Genomic DNA, 8,673 nt, shown 5'->3' on the forward strand with positions numbered 1-8,673 from the left:
GTTCTGTAGCCAAGCAGTGCAAGATGCTTGTCTGGTGCCTTACACCAAAGTTTTTTAACAGTCTGGACTGCGCGCTCTGCCTCACCATTAGAGTGTGGCGTATGTGGGGATGATGTTTTGTGAATGATTCCATAACTTCGGCAGAAATCCTTAAACTCATCCGCTGAATATTGTGGCCCATTGTCTGTTCGAAGGATAATTGGGATTCCATGTCTGCTGAATTGAGCCTTGAGCTTTTCTATTACAGCACGACAGTGTAAGCCCTTCAGCTTCTCCACTTCGATGAATTTTGAGTAGTAATCCACCAACAGAACATAATGGTTTCCTTCAAACTCAAACAGGTCAGAAGCTACTTCTTCGAATGGAAGATCAGGCGTTTCTGTTGGTTTGAGCGGTTGTCTAGGTAACCGATTCTGAAAGTCTGCACACTTGCCGCAGTTCTTCACCATTTGCTCAATATCCGAACTCATGCCTGGCCAGTATAGGACCTCGCGAGCTCTCTGCTTGCTCTTCACTATACCTAAGTGAGACTGATGTATAAGCTTCAGCATATGTTCTCGCATGGAAGGAGGTACAACTATACGAAGGCCTTTATAGACAACACCATCAGCAACGACAAGTTGGCTTCGTGAGTCCCAAAACGGCTGAACTGCAGTAGGTACATCACGCCTGTGGTCTGGCCAACCTTGTCGGATTATGTGTTGAAGACCGCTGAGCTCCTTCTTTGTGCAGTCCTGGAGCTCTGAATATTTCTGCTAACTCACCGAAACAAAGTTGAGCATGGAGACACAGTCAAAGCCATCCATCTCTGGCTTGTTTTCAGGCAACTGAGCTCTAGACAGTGTGTCAGGCAGTTCCATATCCTTTCCTCGTCTGTACTTTACAGACAGATCATACCACTGCAGGCGGAGGCGCATTCTTTGTATTCGCATGGGGGTAGAGAGCAGTGGTTTTCTAAAAATATCTTCCAGGGGCTTATGGTCGTTGTACACTGTGACGTGGTTTCCAAATATGTAATTGTGGAACTTGACACATGCATGAACTATGGAGAGCATTTCCTTCTCAATTTGCGCATAGCGCGTTTCTGTATCTGTCAGAGACCTGGACGGGAAAGCCACTGGATGGCTGTCCTGAAGTAAGACAGCACCGAGGCCATTGCTGCTGGCATCACAGAATATCTCAACAGGCTTGGATGGATCGAAAAAATGCAGTACGGGGGACCTTGTGCACAAGTCCTTGAGTTTGTCAAACGCTTGCTGTTGTGCTGGTTGCCATGCAAATTCAACATCCGCTTTCAGGAGCTGTCTTAGAGGAGCGTCGACTTCGCTGAGGTTTGGCAGGAATTTTGACAGATAGGTGACAAAACCTAGGAAACGACGAACACCATCCTTGTCCGTCGGTGTTGGCATGGACTTGACAGCCTCTATTTTCGCTGGGTCTGCCTTCAGACCTTCTGATGTTATTAGGTGGCCTACGTAGGGCACCGAAGACTGCCTGATATGGCATTTGCCGAAATTGAGGCTCAGATTATAGCTTGTTGCTCTCTGAATAACTTTGCGGAGGGTCTCATCATGTTCCTTTACTGAGGGTGCTGCGATGAGAATGTCGTCCATGACACTTATTGCTCCGCTGACACCCTCAAGCATCTCATCCATAATACGCTGAAAGATCTCCGGTGCGCATTTTAGGCCAAAAGGTAACCTAAGCCACCTAAATCTACCAATGGGCGTGTTAAAGGTTGTCAAAAATGATGATGCTTCATCTAGTTCTATTTGTAGGAAACCAGATTTTGCATCCAAGACCGAGAACACTTTAGCACCAGGCATTGCAGAGACTACCTCTTCGATTGTTCGCATTGGGTAATGTTCTCTCTTTATGACCTTATTCAAGTCGCTTGGGTCAATGCAGATCCTTATCTTGCCGTTACGGACAGCTGCTACCATTGAACTCACCCACTCAGTCGGCTGGCTGACTTTTGTGATGTATCCTTCTTTAGCCATCTCATGTAGCTTCTCTATTATTTTCTTTTTCAGCGCAGCTGGTTGACGGCGGACAGGATGAACTACACCTTTTGCATCAGGATCAATTTTAATTGTGTATTTGCCTGGTAAAGTTCCAGTAGTGTGAGTCAGCTCTGGGTAATTGTCTAGTCCAGTTGGCACTTTTTGTTCCGTTGTCGTATGACCGTAATGCGTCTTATTTCCTTTGTTAGTAGGCTGCAATGCATCAAGTCGCATAACTAAGCCTAATGCTTCTGCTGTCGCACCGCTGAGTACATTTTCCTGAGAGATGTTCACAATCTCAAATTCTGTTAAAATCTCAGCATCCTTATTTTTAGCCAGAAGGTCAACCGCAGCTATAGGCTTCAGCTTGTGGTTAGAGTAGGACTTCAGCACTCGATTAGAGCATCTGAGCTCACCATCATGCAGGAGTGCCTGATAACTACTTAAAGTCAATGTGTTACATCTTGCACCAGTATCAATTCGGAATGGCACCTTCTGAGACAGAATTTCAATGTCTGCTGTCCATTTGTCATCACTGTGCTCATTTGATTGTGTGATATTTATGCTCAGCATCTCATCATCTGATTCTGATCGCATCTGCACACTGACTGCGTTTACTGATCTTTTTCGGCATACTGCCACCCAGTGGTTCGGTTTGTGACAGTACGAGCATACAGAGCCTTTTGCTGGACATTTACCTTGATTCCACTTATGCCGTTGGTCTTTGCCGCAACTTGGACAGGTTGTTGGTCGGTTTGCATGTATGTCTTTCTGCACAAATTTTGTCTGATTTTTCTGAAATGTTTTCTTGTCTGCTGTTTGGTATTTTGTTTTCATCTTCACTGCTTGCACCTGAGATTCTTCTTCTCTGACAATTTTAATTTGCTTCTGTGACAGTTCAAACTGCTGGGCGATTTCAATTGCTTTTGGTAGCGTTAAATCTTCCCCTTTGTCTAACAGTCTCTCTTGGACGCGCTTTTCTCTGACACCTGCGATTATTGCATCGATTAACATATCATCTGGATCACCAAACTCGCAATCCATGAGCAGAAGTCTCAAATCTTTCACAAAGTGATCAAAACCTTCCGTGACTCCTTGTTTTCTTTGTTTAAATCGGTGTCTGGCTATTCTCTTATTTTTCCTCGGCCTTATATAGGTACTAAACTTGTCCAGGACTTTAGACGGGTCATCTTTCTCACCTTCGCCCCAGTGTAGCGTCTTATATATCTCTCTGCCCTGCTCACCGATCCATGTGCCCAGCCAGCCTGCACGCTGCTTAGCCGTTTGCTCCGATAGCGGGCTGTCAAACACGAATGTGACGTGGCTCCGAAATCTTTCATACTCTTGGAACAAATCTGGAGCATCCCAGTCGATCTTAGGGTGATCAAACTGTGATGATGCCATACTCTGTTTATTATCTGTTCCTGACAGACTTCTGACACCATGTAAAGTAATGCTACTGACACGCAGTTTCAGTAATAAGACGTGTTTGGTTCTTTATTCAGTACTGCCGCGCATATGCAAAAGTAGGAGGAGTCATAACATCAACTACGGAGGCCTAAGTAGCACTTAAAGAAACACTGCCAAAATGACAATACATTACAATGAACAGTGATTCCAGGTTTGGGCTGCAGTATTTATTCAGCACTGTGACATCTGTACACCAACATTTGTTATTGTAGAATGTTTCCCATATAATCAGCATCAGTTTTTCATTATTGTCTGTAACTTAGCCAACAGTTTTATAGCCTGTTCACTGACAACACCTACTCAGAACAAGTAGTCTAGGCCAGTGGTTCTCAAACTGGGGACACTGAGATGGTGCCAGGGGCCCCCCGGATTTATGACATTTTATAAAATAATGAATTCATCAAAAATTCTGTGTAATTAAATCTCAGGAAAATAAGGCTACTAACCTCATTGTATATCATTATATATCATTGTATAATTTAATATGTTTTGTTTAATTCAAACATTACGTTTTGGAATGCTTTAAATGTCATAAATTTTCTTTTTGGGGGCAAGTAGGGAGGCACTGTATTAGGGGTGGGAGAAAAAATAGATTCACAAATCATAATTAAATTACAATACGCCACATCACACACTTAGTAAATTAATCAAATGTGATGACAGTTTTTGAAGTAGAAGCTGGCTGTTTACCGTGCTATGCAGCCAGGATATCCCACTGCCAGAAGTCCTCACTGGCCTAATCACATAAGGTTTAACATGGCAAGTGGATGCACCATAGGTGCTGTCCTAAGGTTGGTTTAAGTCAAGTCAGACCAAGAAGCATTTTTTAGTCATTTCAACCATATATGCAGTACATAGTGAAATGACACAACGTTTCTCCAGGACCATGGCACTGCATAGAACAAAGACAGGGCTACATAGAACAACACAGAGCTAACGGCTTAATAAGTTACACATAAAGTGCATCTGTGCTACCTGGTGCAAACAGTGCAAGACAAAAGACAGGGCAAACATGAAGCGATTTTTTTTTTGGCGATACCCAAACTACATGGGGTCCAGTGAGTGTGATAAATGGGTCTTGATGTCTCTCATGATGAGCCTCTCAAAGCATGACTTGCGGGAATTTGTGGCCTAATGGTTAGAGCTTTTGGCTCCTAACCATAAGGTTGTGGGTTCGAGTCTCAGGCCGGAAATACCACGACTAATGTGCCCTTGAGCAAGGCACCGAACCCCCCCAACTGCTCCCCAGGTGCCGCAGCATAAATGGCTGCCCACTGCTCCGGGTGTGTGTTCACGGTGTGTGTGTTCACTGCTGTGTGTGTGCACTTGGGTTAAATGCAGAGAACGAATTCTGAGTATGGGTCAGCATACTTAGCCATATGTCACTTCAATTTCACTTCATTACAATGGGTGTAAATGTAACGGGAAGATAGTCGTTGAGGCAGGACACTGTAGACTTCTTTGGCATGGAGACAATGGTGTTTGTCTTGAGGCAGGTAGGAACAACAGCGCTGCTCAGGGAAATGAAGAAGTCAGTGAAGATATCTGCTAGCTTTTCTTCACACTCTCCCAGTAATGTTGTCTGGACCAGCAGCCTTCTCTGGGTTAATTCCGCATCATGTCTGAGTTCTGCTCATGTCGGCCATGGATAGACAGAATACCTGATCCTTTGGGGGAAGGGATGGTCTTCTTTGCCACTATGTTGTTCTGCACCTCAAACCAAGCGTAGAAGTCGCTCATCGCATCTGGGAGGGAGGCGTCACTATCACAGGCAGGCAGAGGTGGGAAGTAACAGAGTAAAAATACTTCGTTACTATACTTAAGTAAAGTTTTCTGGTATCAGTACTTTACTCCACTATTTATTTTTCTGACAACTTTTTACTTTTACTCATTACATTTTTACACAAATATCTGTACTTTTTACTTCTTACATTTTCAAAACGGACTCGTTACTTTTAGTATTATTTCTTCTCAATGAGTGCTTTTTACAGCCTATCAGCCTATCATTGTGCGGCTTTTTCACCATGTGACTGGTGTACTGTATTATTTACTGGCTATTTACATAGTCTAAGGTTAGCTAACAATGAGCAGCACGCCTACAAAAGGAATGGCTAATGTTAATTCAGAGGGAGGCACCGATGTTAAAATAACTAACAACAAGGACATTCCTGAACACCCATGGCCATATATGAGGGAGATGTTTGAAATAATCGGCGTCAAAAAGGATTCCTGGCGAATGCGTTGCGAATTGTGTCAACCAGGGGCGGTTCTAGACCCTTTTTAGGGTGGCTTCAGCCCCCCTGTCTGTGATCTCAGCCACCCTAAAACTATAAGTATAATATTTACTTTCATAAATAAACAATAAAAATTACGCTAAAATGCAGGACATGTCGTCGATGGGAAAGAAAATTATTTATCAGTTTGATCCAAAAGTGATTTTTTTTACTTTGCTTTTACACGCGTGTGTTGTAGTCTTTCAATAGTGCGTCTTCGGCTGTCTGCTTTATTTGAAAGGAAAAGCACAGGTACGCGCAGCGTGCACGCGCAGTCAGAGCTGGAGGCGTTTATCTATAACGTTAATCGGTGGAAAGACGCAAAGACGGCAACCAAAAGCCGTGAAAGTGAAATTTCACTATTCTTATTATATGAGTTGTCATATATAATATAGAACTCTTCTTGTTTTAAATTCTCACTGAGGGCTAAACCCCCCTAAAGATGAAATCCTAGAACCGCCCCTGGTGTCAACCCAAAAAACACGAAGTGCTTAATTTAATTAACAATAATTTTGTCATTTGTAAAACATCACAATAATTTTGAGTTGTTTTCAAGGACAGAGCTGGAATCTCCCTACAGTTTGGGATATGGCCTTGGTGATACACTTGGTATACATTATATTTCCAAAAGTATTGGGTCACCTGACATTTCCCGCTATATGTGGTTGTTTTCTGATCTCATCCCTACTGAACACCTTTGGGATGAATGTGAACGCTGATTCCACCCTACCTCACCTACATCAGTGCCTGTCTTTCGTAACAATCTTGTGGCTGATGAACACAAATATCCATCAGCACTCTCCAAAATTATATATACACATACACACACACACACACACACACACACACACACATATATATATATATATATGTGTGTGTGTGTATATATATATATATATATATATATATATATATATATATATATATATACGTATATATATATATATATACGTATATATATATATATATATATATATATATATATATATATATATATATATATATATATATAACATGACGTCCAGTTACTAGCATGACACTAAACAGGTAGTAGAAACAGTGACTTTTTACTTAAGTACATGTCAGAGCCCATACTTCTTTACTTTAACCTGAGTAAAAGAGTGTAGTCACTACTTCTACTTTTACTGGAGTCTTTTAAAAAATGAGTATCTGTATTTCTACTTGAGTAAAGGATGTGTGTACTTTTGCCCCCCCTGCAGGCAGGTAAAGCTTTCTTGAAGTTCATGATCTTAAAGAGTGCCTAATGTCCAATTTAGGTAGAACTGAAATATAAAAACAGGGAAAGAAATTAAGCAATTAAGGATAAAAATTTTATTCAGTATTGGCCAAATGCAATATTTAATAAACAAATTAATCACACAATTCATAACTATTCTCATCCTTTATTTATAATCCAAGACATTTTGTTTTTGTCAATATATTCATGTTGATATGAACTGACCTCATTTTTACGGCACATAACATTGATGAACTTAGACCTAACCAACTGAAGCAGCCAGGTCATAACACTGCCCCCACAGGTCTGTCTGGTGGGCACTAGGCATGATGGTTGCATCACTTTATATACCTCTCTTCACTCTGCAACAGGGTAAATCTGGACTCATTAGACCACATGAACTTTATTCATTGATCCAACATCCAATTTTTATGCTCCCTAGCAAACTGATGCCTGAAGTGTTTTTTTTTTTTTTTTTTTAAAGCTACCTGTTTTGTCCCAATCCATTGAGTTCTCATTGTGCAGTTTGGAAATGCTCTTACTTTCACTATCAAAAATAAATGTTCTGTTTTTTTTTTTAACATTTTTATCTGAGATCATGGTAGTTATATTATCAATATTTTTTTTCTGACCATGTTTCTTTCTCAAAGATTCAATTCAATTTATTTGTATAGAGCTTTTAACAATTCGCATTGTCTCAAGGTAACTTTACAGAAGTATGAAAACAGAAGAGAGAGAAAAAAGATAAGTATAAAAATAAATATGTACAATTAAAGTTTAAAATTAATTAAAAAAAAAAACCTTAAAATTTAAAATACTATATATCTATCCCTATCCCAAATGAGCAAGATGATGGTTCACTACTATCCTTCCAGGTTTTAATATTGCATTGGACAGTTTGAAACACAATTTTAGTGGTGGTGTCTTTGCTCAATGCTAGCTAATAATTTGACCTATCTGAAACAGAGAAACACCTTTTCTATGACCACAGGATATGTCTTCTCACATGGTCGTTTAAGAAATGAAAAGCTACTCACTGCATAATTTAGGGTAAAATAACTTGTTGCCAGCTGAAACATATTAATCGCTGCAGTGATTATTAATTGGAAGGTTCTTTCAGGCTTAGTTTGATCCAGGTTGTGGCTTATTTTGGCCAAGTAATATAGTACCACTTACCTAGGGAAGTAACAGGTATGCACCATGGAAACAAGGAAAATGGCATGTAATGCTCTGGGTAATGTTCTACAGCAGTGGTCCCCAACCTCTTTTTTCGCCGCGGAAAAAAAAAAAAAGTTTGATCATTTTATTGCGGACCGATGGGGGTGGGGGGTGGGGGCTATACAATTAAATTAAAATAAATAATTTTTATTTAATTGTATTTAAACATGCCTTTTTAACTCACTACAACGCTAAATGAATGAGAACCCTGAGCTTGTTTCTTTGCAACGAGACGGTTCCATCTGGGGTAATAGGAGACAATGACACCCAAAGTGTGTTGCTTATGTCCAGTTTATTCCATTGTTTTGTTTTGGTTGCTGTCACTGCAGAAAACCCCGCTTCACACAGATAGCATGTCAGAAATGGCATATAGGGATTTAAGTGCTGTGGTGGCAATCTCAGGGTATTCCGCCATGACTTTAATCCAGAACACCGGCAGAGTTTCTAATTTTCTAACGACGTCTGTTTCGTG

This window comes from Tachysurus fulvidraco, chromosome 4, assembly GCF_022655615.1.
Source record: "Tachysurus fulvidraco isolate hzauxx_2018 chromosome 4, HZAU_PFXX_2.0, whole genome shotgun sequence".
Lineage (NCBI taxonomy): Eukaryota > Metazoa > Chordata > Actinopteri > Siluriformes > Bagridae > Tachysurus > Tachysurus fulvidraco.